Genomic DNA, 20,316 nt, shown 5'->3' with positions numbered 1-20,316 from the left:
AGTTGTTTACGCTGACTAGCTTTAGGATTTTTCTTTGGGGCAGGGTTTTATTCAGTCTTCCCTTGCGGCTGCGAACCTGTCCCATACTTGCTGGTCTCTGTAAGGTGTGTGTCCTTGATATTAGGGGGTTATTGGAGGCTGTTTACACATAATGCTGTTGTGTGGTAACTCGGAGGGCCCAAGAATAAGCAGAAGCCACCCACACGTCACGCAGTTCCATTAGTCTGATTTATAGCGGCCATTGGCCCTGCTGCATCAGGTAACACGTGCTCCTAATGACAGAAGAGTTTTATTAGACATGTCGGACGAGAATAAACCTGGCTATTGCGCTTTATAGCAACCTATACCCTAATACATACCTACATGTGAATAACAGCCAAACTGTACAATGATCAAGAAGTGAAGAAATATAAATATCCCAATGTAAAGTGTAATGGCAATTAAAGGGGTTGTTCACCTTTAAATTCACTAACCTCCGAAAATTCGCCAGCGACGGCTTCACTCACACTGCCACACTTCGCCAGGCGTAGATTTGCCAGGACAATGCTAGTTGACTAAAATCCGAAGTTGCGTCCACGATGCCGGGGAAGTTGCGCTAGCGTAATTGCGCCAAGTGAAGTTGCGCTAGCGTTGCCTAATTTGCATACGTCAGGAAGTTAAAGTTGAATGGACGTATATGTTGCAGCAAATACATTACACTACACAAGCCCGGGAAAACTTAATAAAATAGAGTTTTTATATTGCCCTACACATGAGCCCAGTGTATAGTTTAGGTGCCATATGTTAGGAAATGTAGGGGGAAGCCGGTTACCCCTAAAAAAATTCATGCTCTTTTTCAGCCTATCACCCTGAAAAAGTAAAAGTCAAAAGTTTTTTGGGACTTAAATTTAATGAAAAAATGTTCAACTATTTTTTGAAGAACTCCTATCTACTCTATTGCACTTCGCCTGGTGTGAGGTGGCGAAGGCAAGTCTGGCGCAAGAGAGAACGTTCAGTAAAATCCACATATTAGTGAATTTGCGTAGTTACGTCCATTCACCAGAGCGCAAATTCGCCAGGCATTAGGGAGCGCAGTACCGCTAGAGTCTATCTCCTTCCCTAACGAAGTTACGAAGTTAGTAAATCGGCAAAGTACCAAAATGACGTCACGTTAGCGAATTTTTGCTCCGCATTAGTCACTTTGCCCTTTAGTAAATTTGCCCCATAGTATAATGTACGGGTGATATTCTGAGACAATTTGCAATTGGTTTTCATTTTTTGTGGTTTTTGAATGGGGGGTCAGTGACCCCCATTTGAAAGCTGGAAAGCATCAGGAGAAGAAGGCAAATAATTCAAAGATTATAAATAATGAAGACCATGTCAAAAGTTGCTTAGAATTAGTCATTCTATTATATACTACAAGTCCATTTAAAGGTGAACCACCCCTTTAAATAAACAGTATATGTGCCATGGTATAGAAGAATATAACTGGAATATGACTGAATTTAAACATCCAAATAAAAGTTTCTTGTGCAGGATATATTACATATTAACTGGCTAGATTCTAATAAGATTAAAGGGGACATTTTACATAACCTTCATATTCAGATATATGATTAATCTTTCCTCAAACAATGTAGTGATGCAGGCAAAAGTTTTGAATGCATTTTACCTGCTAAAAGTGTCATTCTATCAGAGCTGCAATGAGAGGTGGGAGTGTCTGTTCATTCTCTCACAGGAAATGGTCACAGCACTGACTGACAGGCTGAGCTCTGCTGTAGCTTGGAAAACTCCTCCCATCTCCCTGCCTGTGCGTCTGTTCCCAGTCTGCACATAACTGTCCTATGTCCATCTTTCTGCCATATCCCTGCCACCTGGGAGCTGTAGTTTAGGAACTTAAGGCTGCACATTTTGGACACCTGGGATGTGGGGGGTAAACCCCTTTCTACCACTTTCTAGAAACATGATAAATGAATTTTTCCAATTTTACTAAATCCAAGGCCGCTTTATGCTAGTTATAGGCAGCTTGGAAGTCTTCCAGCCACCCTCCCCTTACGTGCACAGATTTATGCTGAAGCCATTTGTAAAGCAAGCGTTCTCCCTCTATCTGATCATCACTGCTGCCCCCTGTAGTGCAAGGAAAATTCATTGGGGAGGGGGAGGAGCGGGGTGGGTGACGAGTGGAGTTAAATCTAAACAGTTTCAGCGTTAAGCAGGCTAAATGTGTCACTGCTGGGATACAGCTGCTTTAAATCAGTGGATCTCTTCTCCTAGCTCCTCACTTGCCTGCCTGTCAGTGCTCCATTCTGCTCCCCTCGCAACCTAATTGTTCGATGCCCTGTGCTTGTGTGACCTGCACCCGACCCTAACCCGCCCTGCTGCAGCCCGCGCCCCCATCCGCGCTTCCGGGGTCCTTTTATAGACCCGCCCCACAGATGACATCACAATGATGTCACAAAAGGGGCAGGGCGAGCAGACGCGAGACTATAAAACCGGAAGTTGGATGCCGGCATTTGAGGAGCAGTGCGAGGTCGACCCAAACCCGCCCGCACATCACTATTGTGTAGTGTGGAAAACACATTGTCGAGGGGGAAGAGAGAGAGGGGAGATGAGTCGCTGGTCTCCGACCAGCTCCTGAGCTCCATTGTTCAGTCTGTAGGTGCACTGAGTCTGTGTGCAAGGGTGCCTGCCCGAAGCTGGGCAAGCAGCCCTGAGAAGGACCCAGGCTTGATTGACATATTAAGTTGATGAGGGTCAGTGCTAAAAATAGCTAGGAGAGAAGAGAATATGGCATAGAGAGATCTTATAGTGTAGTATTTCGTTGTGAGTTTTGTAGTTCAACACCTCTACCTCAAAGACACAAAGAATCTTAAATGTGTGCTTATTTTAATCTTTACACACCACGTGTTCAGCAATAGGTGGGTACTCGCAAATGTTTAAAAATATAATCAGCATATAACTCATAATCTCGAGGTGTAGCTTCCAAATAGAATTCCTTGCTGAAAAAGATGTGGAGCAGTAATAGTGTAAAAACGTTTTATTTCTGATAAAAATACTTAAAATTGTACACTGACAAATTTGTAGTTAATACAGGCATATCGAGTCATCAAAATTTCCTCGCCATAGTATATCAAGGACCCCAGTGTTCACAGTTTAACCCTGTGTATGGATTCTCTGGCGCTTTCAGATGACAGCCTTCACCTGACGCGTTTCGTCGATATACGACTTCCTCAGAGGCTCAAATTCTAAAGTATGCGGTTCTCTCCTTTTACGGATCCTGGTTGCCTAGGTCACGCGTCCCTGCACTTCCTTTCCATAGTCGCGGTGCGTTACCATGGCAACGAAACCCTAATGTCCACTCCCCTTACCACATTGCAAATTATTAATACTTTCCCACTAGCACAAACATATTTTGAATGTCCCCAGCATTGGATCCCACAGCATCAAGTGGTTTAAAATGATGGAAAGAGTATGAACCAAAATATTTTATATACACTTCCGTCTCTTGCTTCAGTGTTTCTTTCATGGTATTATCCATTAAGAGAATTAATTTACAATTAGGAATTCAGGAGATTTTTAAATTTCTTTTACCTGGTTTTTCACTAATTATGATTATTTATATTAACTTTTTTAGCTTATAGGGTTACTTGATTAATTAGCCTTTAAAAATTACCTAATCGATTATACTCAATCCATCAATTCTCCACATTATTAGTTAAAATTTGCATATTTGTATTTGTTACATATATATAGGGAGGTTTTTTTTTTTTATACAATTTGTATATATCAAGAAGGTATATTGTACATAAGTTTAGATAAAGACTTCTCCTAAAAAGGACCTTAGGTTGAAGTCTATGTTGAGGCCCTTAGGTTCCAGTGTTCCCATTTTATATATCCTTCTTTCGCATCTTAGAGTATCTTCTACAATGTTTCCCCCCCTCCACTTTCTGGTTAATGCCTCCACACCCCAATATGTTAGACCCTTGGGGTTACATCTATGTACCGCCTTAAAATGTTTAGATACACTATGGCTTTCTATACCTTTCTCTATATTTCTCAGATGTTCCCTAATTCAACTTATTTTGTCGTTTGAACCCTCATCAACTTATTTTGTCGTTTGAATACTAAGCTCAAGGAGAACGAGCCTTCCTGTGGGTCGGTTTTAAAAGGGGATTTCCAGAAACTGTTTTGGACACAACCTAATTAAGTATTTTGATTGACATAGTGCCTAGATGACATCGGCAACCAGCACCTCCCACCAATGCACGCCCAGTCCTTCTCAGTGGCTGCTGCTCTACGGAAAAAAAAAGTGAAAAAAAGAGATGGCCGACGGCTGCCCTGACTTGCTGTAGCTGTAACAGGACAGGAAATCAGGAGAAAGGGAGGAGCGTGATAAGAAATGCTAAGATAACAAATAAAGTGGACCCAAAAGGTATCTAAAACATGTTTTATTCAATTTTATTGCAAAAAGAATTGATTAAACTATAGTTCAAAATTATGGTATATGTCCCCTTTAAATATCTATGGAGCAGTAAAGGATGCCATTTATCCTATCTTTCTCATTCATCCATGTTTTGTAAAACTATTTTCAATTTTAATCGGTTTTGTATACTATGAAGCCTGTAATGCGATAGCTATATTTGTAGAAAGTTTTTTTTTAATACAGATAAAGTCTTACTTAAAGGGCTGGTTCACCTTTGAGTTAACTTTTAGTATGATGTAGAGAGGGATATTCTGAGACAATTTGCAATTGGTTTTCATTTTGTATTATCTGTGGTTTTTGAGTTATTTCGCTTTTTATTCAGCAGCTCTCCAGTTTGCAATTTCACCAATCTGGTTGCTAGGATGCAAATTACCCTAGCAACCATGCACTAATTTGAATAATAGACTGGAATATGAATAGTATAGAGCCTGAACATAAAGATAAGTTATAAAAAGTAGCAATAACAATACATTTATAGCCTTACAGAGCATTTGTTTTGTAGATGGTAGTCAGTGACCCCAATTTGAAAGAGTCAGAAAAAGAAGGCAAATAATTCAAAAACTATAAAAAAAAATAAATAATGAAGACCAATTGAAAAGTTGCTTAGAATTAGCCATTCTGTAACATACAAAAAGTTACCTTAAAGGTGAACAACCAGCTAGAGTTAATTTGAGGTATTTTAGTATGTTGTCAAGAATGACGTATTACAGAGAATAAACAAGTTTTTATTATCAATACCCATGAGATTAAATCGAGAGGATAATGAAAATTGAGAACATGATCTTGAATATCTTTCCAAAATGTTGAATTAGAGGACATTCCCAGGGTAGATGTAAATAATGAGGTAAAGAAAAAACACATTTGGGAGAGCTGTTAAGGTATTTGCCATTATTTGAATGAAAGTTAAATCCTTTGTATGTCAAAGGGATCAATCTGTAATTTTGTTCTCTCAGTACTCCAGAAAGTAGTTTATAAAAGTAGAATTTACTAAGGATTCTGCAGAGACTTCATGATGCATTTTTTGCTGTGGATTCTGTGGGATGAGAATATTTTTCCATAGATGGGATTGAATGAACCTAATTTTGATACCAAACACAGAAAGAAATCGCCGGAGCTTGGTCTAACCCACACTATGGAGTTGAGCAGCTGCTAGAAGCACCCTTGTGCCAGCGCTCAGTCTAACCCACACTCTGGAATTGACCAGCTGCAATAAACGATAAAAAGCCAATATTTGTACAGAGAGAAAAATTACCAGCACACAGTTTGCCTTTAATATTAATTGTGTGTATTACAAAAAAATGAGGTGTTAGTACCACACATTGGCCAAAATATGTAAGCTCATGTGCCACGTCAAGGCCCCTCATTGTACGCAAGTCCTACACTAGCCATTAGCATTTAAGTTTTTAGTGCATTTAAAATCAAGTGCCCCAGCAAACAGTGTGACTGAGAATTAAGACCAACAGTGCACTTACCCTTTACTCAGAAGCTCTAGTGAGAAAGCAAGGAGCTTTTAGGGCTCTTACAGACAGGGGCGATCCTGGCCCCTCCGCCACCTGAGGCAGCGGCAGTTGCTGCTGCCCCCCCTCCCCTGGAAATTCGCTCTTAAAGTACCAGGAGCAGCATTTTTTGCTGCCCCTGGTACCTAGTGGGGCGCTGCCGCCTGAGGCGAGAGCCTCAACTCGCCTCATTGGCGAAGCACCCCTGCTTACAGACGAGTTAGAGTTACTTTCCGGTTTCATTCGTTCAGCCGCAGGGGAGCGCAGGAGTAGACGCACTGATTTCTTTTCAATGGGGCTGTACTCACACAGACGCATGTAAGCGCCGAACGCAGTTTGGGATGCAGCATGTTGCATTTTACCTGCAATCGGTGCTTACATGCATCTGTGTGAGTACAGCCCAATTGAAAAGAATTCATCGCATCTACTCCTTGCGCTCCCCTGTGGCTGAACACATGAAACCAGAACGCAGGGGAGCGCAGGTAAAAAAGCTTGTCTGTAAGAGCCCTTAAGCCCCAGCCCATTAACATACACCTGTAAATCATACCTTGTTTTAATGGCTCAATGTCAGCTACAGGCAATTTTTGGCTGCAATTTGTGCACAAAACACAGAAAAAACCCACCAGCGCTCGGTCTAACCCATGCTGTGGTGTTGACCAGCTGCTAGAAGCACCTTTGTGTCAGTGCTCGGACTAACTCACAATCTGGAGTTGACCAGCTATACCTGCTATAAACGATTTGAAGCCAATAATTGTACACAATGAGAAAGAGAAAAATTGCCGACACACAGTTTGCCTTTAAAAACAATTATTACCAAAAATGAGGTGTTAGTACCACACTTTGGCCAACATATGTAAGCTCACGTGCTACGTCAAGGCCCCTCATTCCTACACTATCCCTCAGCATTCTGAGGTGCACTTACCCTTAATTAAATTTTTCTCTCAACCAAATGCTATCTGATTGAAAGTAGATGTATTTGTTGTTTTTTTTTTTTTTAAAAAAAAATCTTAATTTGCACCAAAAAATACATACAAATTTTTTTTTTTAATAACTTTTTATTGACGTTTTTTCTCTCTTTTTTTTTTACATTACAGTAAAATACAATATAGTAAAATACAATATTTTCATATTGTCATTGTAAACATACAGAAGGTGAGTAGTATATTTGCATAAAAAAGAAAATACAATATAATCTGACTGTTATATTTTCACATTTTTAAACTCCAAACTTAATAAATTAACTTTAAACTAAGTTTGTGCGCCCATCTTTTTTTTTTCGTCTGGCATTCTTAAAATATGTGCAGAGTTACTCAACTAGGAAGCAATTTCCAGTTAACACCGAATAATTAGGTTAAAACATAAAAACACAGAGGTTAGCCCAAATTTCCCAAATCAGATCATATAATAGATAGGGTAGAAACGTGAAGCAAAGTAAAGTAGATTTTCCTTATTCCAGGCCTCCTCTATTATCAACATATTGTTTTCTGTTAGTTGTTTAATTTAGTACGATATTAAGCTGAGAGAAGGAACACGTCTAGCCCATGAAAGGTAGCCCGGGGTGCCCAGGGTTGCCAAATTTGTAAAAATTTCTTGTGGGTCCCGGATAAAAGTGAAGTCAATTTCTTATTTATCATAATCTCTGTTATGCGAGCCTTTAATTTTGGAATTGGAAGAAATTGGGTCCGCCACGACTTAGCAATCACCTGTTTGGCTGCCGTGAATATAAATGTAATTAATTTTCTAGAGTTGGCGTTAATATTAGGGATCCATTGATTAAATAAGGCAACCCAGGGGTCCTTTCTAATATGGATGTGGGTAATAGAGTTGATTATACCATAAATTCGTGACCAGTATTTTTTCACTATAAGGCATTGCCACTATATATGAGCCATCGTTCCTTCTCCTCCACAATTCCGAAAACAATCCTTAGATTGAGATGGAAACATCTTGCTTAAACGCATAGTAAAATACCAACGAGTAAGTATTTTGTAGGAAGTTTCTATTTGATGTAAATTAATAGAGCATTTATTTGTTCCTTCCCATATACTCTCCCATGCTTTTGGATCAAGAGTTTGGTGTAATTCCTGTTCCCAGGTTTTAATATACGATGGAGGAATTGTGTTGCTTTGCATCATTAAGGACTGATAAAGCAGAGATATTAAGCCTGTTGTGTACGGATAAGTAAAACATAACGTTTCAAATGCAGAGCAGGAAGGTAGAACCGGGTTTTTATGTACTGAGTGCAGAAAGTGATGGACTTGCAGAAATATGGAATTTTTCTTCAATGGGGGGATGAAACTTGTTTTCAAAACCTTCCCAAGACAGGCCTGTAAGTTGATATAAATCTTTAGCATATTTAATGTGGGTTGTACACCACCACCTAAAAGAAGCAGTTCCTAAACCGGGTAAGAATTCAGGGTTACCCCAAAGCGGAGTGGCAGGTTTGTGGGGGGCTATCAAATTAGCTGACTGTTTGACAGAATCCCAAACGGATAGAATATGTTTCATGAATTCAGACATCCCTTTGGGACGAAGTTCTGCTTTGACCCAAGGGAGGGCTGCAGGGTTAACTGGGTATATTAATGCTTTCTCTAATTGAACCCAAACTGGAGGTGAGATAAAGTACAGTTGGGCAATTGGGGCTAGTTGGGCTGCTTGATAATATTTCAATGGGTTGGGAAAGGCAAGACCTCCATTCCTTTTACTTTTCTGTAGAGTAGATCCTGAGATTCTATGAAATCCAAAGGCCCAAACAAAATTAGTAATGTTTTTTTGTAATGTTGCCAAGTCTTTTTTAGGAACTGGTACGGGTAATGATCTGAAAAGATACAGTAATTTGGGCAGGTTCACCATTTTGATTGCGTTAATTCTACCCAACCATGAAATGTTATATTTGTTCCATTGTGTTAGTAGGGAGTTAATTTTTTGCCACATAGGAATGTAGTTACTCTTATAGAGAGTTGAGAAATTAGGTGTAAGATGTATTCCTAAATAATTCAAGTGCGAAGTTTTCCAAGAGTATTCAAAGTTTTATTAAATAAGTTTAAGTACATGGGTTGGTAGATTTAAACTTAATGCCTCAGATTTGGCATTATTAACTGAAAGTCCTGCGATTACTGCAAACTGGTCTAATAGATATGTTAAATGTGGCAAGGAGGTGAGAGGCTTAGTGAGCGTGAGAATTACATCATCCGCGAAAAAGCAGGCTTTGTATTGTTTCCCAGAATGAATTATCCCATAAATTTGGGAGTGACTATCAATGAGTCTTGCTAGGGGCTCTAAGGCAAAGAGCACAGGCGATAAAGGGCAACCTTGTCTCGTGCCTCTCTCTAGGGGTATATTAGAAGAGGTAAATGGGCCCCATTTAATGTATGCTGATGGAGAAGTATAAAGCGCTTTATTTGTATGTTGAAATATTGGGCCAAATCCCCATTTTGACAAGATATAAAATAAGTACTCCCATGAAATTTTATCAAATGCTTTTTGTATATCCAGACTTAAAAAGCATTGCAGGGGTTTTTGTTGAATTTGCAATATGGGTTAGGTGAATAACTCGTCTAATATTGTCTCCTGTATATCTTTTAGGGATAAAGCCTGTTTGGTCAAGATGTATAAGGGTAGGAAGGAAAGTATTGAGTCTAGACACCAATATCTTTCCAAAGATTCGAAGATCTAAGTTGAGGATGGATATGGGGTGATAATTGGCACATTGATCACAGCTATTTGTGCTGCTAATGCTTTAGGCCAGTAGTTGCCCTGGGCAATGAAATTAAAGGCCTGTACAAGATGTGGACATAAAATCTCAGAGAATTTCTTATAATATTGAGACGAAAATCCGTCAGGGCCAGGGGTGGTATTAGATTTAAGGCTCTTGATGGCTTGTTGTACTTCAATGGTTATAGGACTATCTAGCAGTTCTTTATGATTTGCAGCAATTGGAGGCAGAGCTAAATCTTGCAAGAATTGATTAGCCTTATGTAAAGAGAATGGGGTATGTTGATTGTAAAGGTCTGAATAAAATTTTGTAAATTCTGCCAATATTACATGGGGATGAGCCGTTAGATGTCCTGCACTTGTTTTAATTTTATGGGGAACATTGGAAGAGATATTCAAGCCTTTTAATTTTCTAGCTAGTAAAGTATCAGCTTTATTGTTTTTAGTATAGAATTTTTGATTAGCCCATCTAATTGTCATATCAGCCTCATGAAGCTATAACATTTTTAATTCGGTAGATACGTCTTTTAATTGTCGATTTATTTCAGAAGTGGGGTTTGTTTTGTGCAACTGTTCGAGGGCAGAGTGTTTTTGAGTTAAATTTTGGAGGTTTAGTGTATTTTCCCTATTCCATGGGAGGCTAATTGAATAAATACACCTCGCATTACTAACTTGTGAGCTTCCCAAAGGGTCATTGAAGATGTGACAGAATTTACATTTTCCTGAAAATACGTTTGTAGAGCTTTCCCAAATGTAGAGGGAACATGTAAAAGGGAATCAGATAAACACCATTTTAAGTTATAAGGTTTAATTATCATATTTGTTAGGCTCACCATTGTAGGAGAATGGTCAGACCATACTGCAGATAGTATGTCCGCCTCTTGAACATTTGGCATTAGCACTGCAGACAAAAAAATGTGATCAATTCTCATATAGACTGAGTGGGGGTGTGAAAAAAATGTATAATCTCTTGTCAATGGATGACGTTCACGCCAGACATGAGCTAAAATACATACAAAATTTAATGAAATATGACATTACAGTCGTGAATAGGATTACATATGTAAATTGGAGTAGGCCTACACACATTCCTCGTCCTACACCCAATAACCAGAAACATACACTACACATCTGATTGTCCTAAACAGTAAAATAGTTACAGTTTCTTTTCCATTGGACTGTTAGAGTTGCCTCCTTTCGTATAGATTTTTCTGGCCTGAATGAGAAGTCCCTGCTTGGTAAAATCAAGGGAAATGGGCAAACTGGTGACGTCACTGAGCCGGGATTGGGCAGGTATGGGACATCGGGGTACAGAAATAGGAGTATTGGGCAATTGTTGTGGGAGATAAGAGGGAATGTTTAAAAAGGAGTTTTTTCAATGAACCACTTTAGGGAGGGAAGGAGAAGATTCTCCTTATTTCTGGGGAACAATCTAAAAACAACTGAATTGAAGAAATTATTTGACAGATGAACAACCCATTGTATTGCCGGTAAATTAGTAATACCAGCCCCGGTTCTAGCTGGTGTTTTTCTGGCTAGCCCAGTCAAATATCAGCTGTGTGGCAACCTTAGGGGCTATACCTATTTTCACTTGGCATTGTATAAAATAAACTGCTATCAGGACATTTACAAGTATTCTTTTGTGTTTGAGTTGTTATTGGTAAGGGATTTCTCCCTACCAAGTCCTCGGACATACTGGGGCAGATGTATGAAGGGTCGAATATCGAGGGTTAATTAACCCTCGATATTCGACTAGGAACTAAAATCCTTCGACATCGAAGTCGAAGGATTTAGCGCAAATCCTACGATCGAACGATCGAAGGATTATTCCTTCGATCGAACGATTAAATCCTTCGATCGAACGATTAAATCCTTCGAATCGAACGATTCGAAGGATTTGAATCCAACGATCGAAGGAATATCCTTCGATCAAAAAAACTTAGGCAAGCCTATGGGGACCTTCCCCATAGGCTAACATTGACTTCGGTAGCTTTTAGCTGCCGAAGTAGGGGGTCGAAGTTTTTTTTAAAGAGGCAGTACTTCGACTATCGAATGGTCGAATAGTCGAACGATTTTTAGTTCGAATCGTTCGATTCGTACTCGAAGGTCGAAGTAGCCCAAAAAACACTTCGAAATTCGAAGTTTTTTTACTTCGAATCCTTCACTCGAGCTTCATGAATCGGCCCCACTGTATACCAGGTAGTAAACCAAAATACATAGGAAGTTTCCTGTTGTCGATTGTGGGGTAATGTCTGTACATATTTTGTCCGGGTAGCAAAGAAGGTAGTTCTTAGTGCTCTATGTTCAAGGTGGCTTCCAGCCAATCCATGTGATAGGCAAAATCAAGCTTAGTAATCGTCATTTCAAGTGATGGGGGGAGGGTTGATATCCAGGAATACTGTGTCTCTCAAGATTGCCCACAAAGATGTGAGATGTATCTGAAAATGTAGCGTGAATTTACAATAGGAGGTGACAGTCTCCAGAATTGTTTGATCAATGGACAAGACCATAGACAGTGGTAAATATCTGCCTTTGGAGCCTGGCACTTTGGGCAGGCATCAGTTTCAGATCATGCCACTTGTTTCCGTAACTTGGGACAAAAATGTGCAATACATTCAGAAACGTAACATGAAAATTACTTTTAAATTAAAAACTGATATGTATTCAAATTGTAAGGAATTTTTTTTTCGTATAAGGTCTGGAAATTCTCTATGCCCCTCTCAAAATCCTTATCCAATAGTGAAGGTTTAAACATTTTGGACTTAAGGAAGATGAAAGGTTGTATTGTGATCAATCAAAATAAGCAATCGTTTGGGTTATCGATTTCCTCTGATAGAATGTTACAAATCACTGTTTGTGCATAAAGCCTAATTTGGAGATATATTTGTTAAAGAATGAAATGGGGAAAGTGTAAATGAGAGAATCCTTTAAACTAGGCTTGTTGAACCAGAGGGGTAGTTGAAAATAAAACAATTTCTCTTGTCAGAGATTTGACATTTGCTTATACAATCACCCCAACAAAGAATATGTGTAGGGGAATTGAGATGTTGTAACCAATTAATATTTTTTCTTTTCCATTTAGGAGACTGGAGGCTAAGCCGAGCAGAGGAGACCACGTTCCTTGTTAAAGGGAAAGGAAAGTCTTTTTAACTTGGGGGTGCCACAATTTAGGCATCCCAAGTGATTTTATTTACTTAACTGATAACCCAGGCTGCTGCTCCTGTCAACAGATAACTGCACCGGCCCAGGGTTCTTCCAGAGATCCAGAGTGATTCTCTTTTTCCACTTCTTCAGACATAACTGCACAGTGGTGTGAAATAGCTGTTTTTTTTTTCTGTTGTTAAAGTATGGCTTTTCACTCTGCTGTGTATGCACAGCTGCGGGAATAAAGAATAAGCATGAACAGGATCCCTCTGTGTAGCTCACTGGGCCTCTGCAGTTTTCTATTGATAGGAGCAGCAGCCCTGGGTATATACAATCACTTAGAGCTGCCTAACTTTTGGTACCTTCAAGTAAAAAACTTGCTTCTCCTTTAAAGGTAAGTAAGGGTAACCTGATAATCATATTTATGTAATCGGTATAGTATTTGTCATACTATAAAATTGTTTCTATAAACTCGGTAATCTTTAATTTCAGAGGGTTGTTTTTTGAATTGTTTATTAAGCATTTCTAATATGTTTTCCTTAGATTGTGTAGTTATTTTTAGATCTATATTAATATATTTGCCATTTTCAGAGATGTGCCTTGTTAATGCTGACTAGTTAAATCTCTGTAACCATGTACCCCGAGACCATCATTTATTTTTGGACAGTAACATAAAAAAAATTAAAATGTAACATAGTAATAACAATTTGATGAACTGTGGCCCTACATTGATAGCACTGATTTGTTTGCTTGTTTTAGAAACACTACTAAAGTTTATACAATCAACCTGCTGTGTAGCCATGGGAGCAGCCATTCAAAGCTGGAAAAAAGAAAAAAGGAACAGGTTTACATAGCAGATAACAGATAAACTATGTAGAATACAATGGGATTCTACAGAACTTTTCTGTTATCTTCTATATCACCTGTACCTCTACAGGGCAACAGTACATTCATTTTAATTAATTGTAAACACTTTCTTAGTTTCGGTAGAACAATTTTTTTGATTTTTTTCCTTTCCAAATGAATTAAAAGTATTGAGCAAATTCACCATAGGATAGATGCATTTAAGAAAGATCAACATTTTTTAGAAGGCAGTCCTTTTAAATTTAATGGTGCATTTTTCTGTTTATTATAAAAATGTGCCATCTTTTTTTTATCATTGGAAGTCATCAAAAATAGAGCCAATAAAGATCTGCTGGATACCTAGATTTTAGATGTAGGATTGTTTCTTTTCGATACCTAGTTGCAATAGGACTTTAGCAGAAGAAAGGCCTTATATACTTATTAGTTCAGTCTTTTGGGTTTAAACCCAGAAATAGACTCAAAGTTTGTAATATTGAGAAGATATTTTTATATTATGAGAAGGATTTTTCACAATTAAGAAAACTCAAATGCTGGTAAACACACGGATAGATTATTAATATCCAGAGCAGGTAATCAGGAGAACATCTTGAGATATCTGATGAGGGATTCCAATGTTATGTTGAACAGTAGGAGTGAGAGAGGCCAACCCTGTCCAGTACCTCTTTTTACTCCTCACATTTCATCAGCTGCGATTTTATGTGTCTTCAAAGAAGTGTATAGCAGCTGAAAAATATTCCATCACTAGCAGATGCCATAGCGGGCACTATTGCTACTTCTATTGCGAAAGCCATGTCAAAGGTTCAAGAGGTTCCAGTGGAAAAACACAAGCGCACACTATCTAAGCGTGACGATATACCCTCCCGCACTTCTAACTCTCCGGATGTATCTGAAAGCTAGGGATCCAACAGAGAGGTATTTTCGTCCCCTGCCCAATCAGAAGATGACGAGGAAGAAAATACCAGAGAGAAAGATACCTCTTACGACATTGACGGCATTATCATGGCCGTCATTGAGGTGCTAAATCTTGACTCCAATGCAGATTCCTCATATCATAAAGGTCTTTTTAAAAGAAAGAAAAAATCTGCAACCTGCTTTTCCTCGCATGAACAGCTGACAGCAGTAATCCAGGATGAGTGGAATTTGCCAAAAAGGGCTTTTCAGGCATCACGCAGGTTCTCCAAGTCCTACCCCTTTCAAAGGAGTTTGTGGAGAAGTGGTCCGTTCCACCACTAGTAGATGCGCCAGCCTCACACCTTTCCATAACAACTGCTCTACCATGGACACAGCCACCTTCAAGGATACTACAGAGAAGAGGTTGGAAGGATCCCTAAAAGAGATCTTCTCAGTTGCAGGATCAGCTCTTCGGCCATCCCTAGCCTCAGCATGGTGAACAGGGCCATAGAAGCATGGGCAACCTCGCTCATACTGGGCACACCCCTGGTAGAACTCATTCACACTGCTCGTTGCATAGCAGAAACCAATGCATTCTTATGCAAAGCAGTTCTGGACATGGCACAGCTCATAGAACGTACCTCGGATCAGCACCGAGGACTTTATGGCTAAAGAACTGGTCATCCGACATCAGTTCCAAGAAATACTTTACAATTTTACCCTTGAAGGGTCTTCGACTATTTGGGGAAATAATTATCAGGCGACAGGGGGTAAGAGCACTTTTCTACCACAGTCCAAATAACGTTCCCCCTCAGCCCCCTGTAGGGGGTGATTTTTTTGTGGCCAAAGCAGCAGGTCGACAAAAAAATCAAACTCTCCATTGAGGTCATCCTTTCGCTCCAAACCATCAGACAAACCTCGTTCAGGATGGAAACCGAACAAGCCCCAAGGCAAGGTCAACCATGACAAGCCCTCATCGGCATGACTGGGCACTCCCTCCGGGGTCACAAAAGCACATAGGGGGACAGCTTCTCCATTTCTGGGAGGCGTGGTTACGCCAATCTTCAGATTCTTGGGTGAAGGAAATAGTCACAGACGGCTATCACCTGGACTTCACTTCTCTTCCCCACAGGAGATTCTTCATGTCAAAAGTCCCATCCACTCCAAGCCGAGCTCAGGCCTTCCAGGAATGTGTCAGATGTCTTTGGGACCTAGGGGTTATCGAACCAGTCCCATCACAAACGAGATTTTACGACTACTACTCCAATCTCTTCATACTTCCAAAGAAGGACAACACATTCAGACCGGTGCTGGACCTCAAAGAATTGAACCTCTTGATCAGATTTGTGCAGTTGAAGATGGAAACCTTGTGCTCCGTAATCTGGGGAATGGAACCAGGACAACTCCTGGTGTCCTTGGGCATCAAAGACACTTATCTCCATGTCCCCATCTGGCCACCCCACCACCAGTACCTCCGATTTGCCTTTGGCAAGCGGCATTTCCAGTTTGTAGTACTCCGGTTCAGGCTAACCTCAGCGCCATCCATCACACAGGATGATTTTCCTCGGGTTGGAATGCGACACGCTGGAACAGAGAGTGTTCCTACCACAAGAGAAGCAACTCAAGCTCCGCAACCAGATTCAGCATTCCAGACATTCTCTCCTTTTTACAAAGAGGGATGGACGTAGGCCTTAAGCTAGGTTCACTGAAGGTCCAGGTATCGGCATTGACTTTTTCAGCTCAGATTGTCTCTTGATTCTGTGAAAACGTTCCTACAGGGGGTGGCCCATATAGCCCCCCCCCCCACGACAAACACCAGTTCCCACATGGGATCTCAACATTGTTCTGGACGCACTCCTGGACCCCCAATTTGAGCCACTAGGCTCAGTCGAACCATCATGGATGATCTGGAAAGTAGTACTACTTCTAGCAGTAACATCAGCATGGGAGCTCTTCTCTGTGACCCTCATCTCCTAAGTTTTAACAAGGACAAGGTGGTACTTCGTACCAATCTGAATTCTCGCCAAAGGTCGCTTCATCCTTTCATCTCAACCAAGACATAGTGGTGCCATCCCTATATCCGGAGCCCAAGAATGGCTGCACGGCTTTGATATGGTCCGGCCCCTAAGAATATATCTGTCACGATCCAAAGTGTTTCGCAAGTCAGATTGTCGGCTCATCATTCCAGCCAACCAGAGCAGTGGGGTCATCATGGGCCTGGCGCCACTCTGCCTCGGCTGAGCTGATCTGCAGAGCGGCCATGGTCATCAATTCACACTTTCCGAAATTCTACTAAATCCATTCCTTTGCCTCCTCAGAGGCAGCCTTTGGTCGCAAAGTACTGCACACAGCTGTGCAGGACTAAAGGCAACAAAAATTCAGTTACTATTTTCACCCACCCTATTGTTGTTGGGGCTGCTTTAAGTCCTCACTGATCTCCTTTGTCCCCCGGAGAGGCCAGAGAAAATAGGATTTATGTACCTACTGGTAAATCCCTTTCTCTGTTGTCTAAGGTGGACACAGGATTTCCCACCCTCTGTAAATAGTTGATTGTTGAAATAGTGTTACTGTTCTCTCTACCTCTCTGTGTCCGGTTACTTTGTACCAACTGAGTTGAATAGGAAAGTACTAGGGGTAAAGCTGGAACATCCAGGCATGCCCTCTTTTTCTTATCCAATCAAGTGTCCTGCCTCCAGGAGGATGGAGCTTAACCCCACTGGTCTCATGTGTCCCCCTGTCGACTACAGAGAAACGGATTTACCAGTAGGTTAGTGATGTGCGGGTAGACCCAATACCTGCGGGTTTACACATGGGTCTGGCGGGTTCGGCCCCGCTCCTCCATTTGTCGGTGGCAGCTTCTGACTTCCTGCTTGATTTTTTAAACTTGCGCGCCTCCCCTTTTGTGATGTCATCAGCTGGGCGGGTCGGCGCAGGGCCTTAAAATGGAAGCAGGGAGTTGGGCAGGTTAGGGTCGGGTGCGGGTCGGGTAAAACCCGACCTGCACATCACTACGGTAGGTACATAAATCCTATTTTAAGTGCCAATTACAACCAGTGCATTTTTTTTAACATTTTTTGCAATGTAGATAATCTTTATACTAGTACTTCTTCCCAGATCTTCCTTTTTCAAGGCTCTTCTTTCCAGGGGTGATATGCTTCAGAGGAGTTTTAATAAACCATTTTGGGATCTGTTATCACCTTAGTAAGAGAAATTAGGCTTGATGTCAAAGGTTGTTTTGAGAAACAACCGTATTAAGCAAATGGGTCAAAAAAAGAGAAATTCAATTGATTAACTATTTGTTAAAGGGGTTGTTCACCTTTAAACATCTGTCCAAACATAAACAGTCTGGGTCATTAAAGCATTTTACTTAATCAGCTTTATTATTTAAAAAACTCTTTTTTTTAAATTACAGATCACTTTAGCTGCAGGTCAGAAGCTCTTAAAGAGATACTGACACCAGAATTTAAACTATTTTTTACATCTGTCATAATATTGCCTTTGAAAGCTACTTATAACTTTGCCATAAAGTATTTGCACAATGCTTTTACAGTACCTGTCTGATGCCCCATGTTCCTATATGAGGGGGCTGCCATATTTGTGCAGCAGTAGCCCATTAGCATTAGAAACTTTAACTGACAGGCTGAGATGGGACAGTCAGGTTGGCAAAACAGTCAGGTTTAGAAACTTCAACTTACTTACAAAAACAATCCTCTCCACAAAAAATGATCAACATGACCTATAGGTAACTTTTAATATACATTCATATTTTAAAAAGTATTTTTTAGAGTCAGTATCACTTTGTTTTCTTTCTGTTCTCCACTTAGGGATGGGATCTCTCACATCTTTCCCTGTGTGATGTGATGAAAGCCCAAGGAGGAAGTTCTGGACTGAAGAGCTACTGCACATTCCTTTCCTCTCCTGCTTCATTTGCATGTCTTCGACCCAACTGGCTGGCAAGATTTACATAAGAGAATTAATTTAATTTATGTACCAGAATATGACTTTGATTTTATCATTATAAACAATTGAAATGTACTATGCCACAAAAGAGATCATATTCAGTTAATCTATCCATAGAAATATATATATATATATATAAATGTCAGCACAAAAGAAACAAAAAATAAACATTAAGAAACATGTTCTGCATTCTCTAATGAACCAGTGTGGCAGAAGATTTAGGGGTAGATTTATCAAAATGTAAGATCAGAGCTCACCACAAAAAAAAACACTTTGTATTCATTCCTGTGATTTTTAAGAAGCATATTTATCAATGGATGAAAGTTACAGTTTACCATTTGATAAATACACTTATAGGAATGACTAGAAAGGGGATGATTTTTTTTGTGGTGAGCTCTGATGTCACATTAAGGGGCCTATCTATTATGCTGTGTAAATGGAGTCTTGTCAAAAAAGGTGATAAGGGTGAAGACACGCAGAGCTACTAGTAGCAGCTACTTGTCACATCTACAAAATAGACAATAGTGATTATTGGCTTAGCTAAGACACTTCAAGTGTTTTAGCAGAGGCAAGTCTTAGTATTGTCTATGGCAGGATAATTTTTGTAGCTGCTACTAGTGGCCTTGTGTGTTTTCACCCTAAACGTTGTGTAAAATAAACAGCAAATTCCTCAACGTTTGTGCGCCTTCCAAATTCCACATTTGGCGGCATTAGAAAAGTAGAATGCATGATAAGGGCACCTTTTTTTCCTTTTGATGTGTGGTGAATTTGAATGTTGTTTCTTTGCTGTATTTTTACACAACAGTAAATATTCCCCGTAGTGTCAGTCAATCGTTCAAGTGTCCATTGCTAATTGATGTGAAAGGGATATGCTCTTCGTTAGAGAGGATCTGGATCATTGGCTATAGATATTTTTCATTGTCCTTTTTATTTGAAAGGGCTGAGAACTCTGCTCCCTGAATATCGCATAATCATATTTTAGCTTTGGTAGGGAGTCATCAGTTACCAGAGAGAGAGTCTGATAGTAGTATAGCAAGCAAGTCTTTATAAAGTTCAAGAATGCCATTGAAACATACATTTTATCTTCTGGACCTGTTTTCCCAATACTTAGCTTTTCTTGCTAACTGTTTAAACTTTTTTTCCTAGATACAATTTTTTTTTGTGGAGGAAGAGTTATCTTCTATGAAAAGAATGCTGTCTTCCATCTCTAAAAGTCATTTTGGAGGTAGGTAGGGCAGTTGATTATTTATATAACTCTGTAACCTTGCTTTCTATACATAATTCTCAATAGTCATGTCAGCTGTCTAGCTATAATTCAACTGTTTTTGTATGACATGACATGTGGGAGAGACTTATAATTGCACATTGTCGGTGTTTCATATTTTATGCAGTTCTTTACACAGATCATACTCCTTTCACATCTGTCCCTGCCCCACAGGAGCTTACAATATAAGCTTCCTATCACGTTCATTCACAGTTAAGTCAGTTATATGTTAATCATATCACACACACACACAGAGCTTACAATCTAAAGATCCTATCCTTTCATACATAGTAGGGTCAGTTGTAGCGTGTGGGTTGTATAAAGGAGTGATTGGAACCAAGGTGCATGATTTAGTGAATCTGGTGTTTGAACTACTGAATTGCATACTAGTGAAGAAGCACAGAATGCTAAGGTGTTTAACTCATTGCATGTTGGGAGGGACACCCTGATTGATAAAGCCTGGCTTTACCCCTCAATAGAGCAGTGATACCCCTCATCCTTCATGCTCCGAGTGAACAGGC

The 20,316-nt window shown here is 39.9% G+C and overlaps 1 protein-coding gene and 1 long non-coding RNA gene across 6 annotated transcripts in view; one reads left to right on the top strand and one right to left on the bottom strand.

Moving 5' to 3' along the window:
• Nucleotides 1–20,316, bottom strand: part of LOC121400953 (interleukin-17 receptor A-like) — a 1,044,048-nt gene that overhangs the window by 615,788 nt on the left and 407,944 nt on the right. The window lies entirely within an intron of this gene.
• LOC121401046 lies at nt 17–18,527 on the top strand. 2 transcript variants are annotated; one of them, XR_005966071.1, is made up of 4 exons: nt 17–104; nt 4,205–4,411; nt 12,755–13,210; nt 18,396–18,527. It is a non-coding gene; the product is annotated as an uncharacterized LOC121401046 (long non-coding RNA). The 2 variants fall into 2 exon arrangements; XR_005966072.1 differs by lacking the exon at nt 17–104 and adding an exon at nt 127–259.

This window comes from Xenopus laevis, chromosome 3L, assembly GCF_017654675.1.
Source record: "Xenopus laevis strain J_2021 chromosome 3L, Xenopus_laevis_v10.1, whole genome shotgun sequence".
NCBI classification, from domain to species: Eukaryota; Metazoa; Chordata; class Amphibia; order Anura; family Pipidae; genus Xenopus; species Xenopus laevis.
This window is presented reverse-complemented; position numbering and strand designations above follow the sequence as displayed.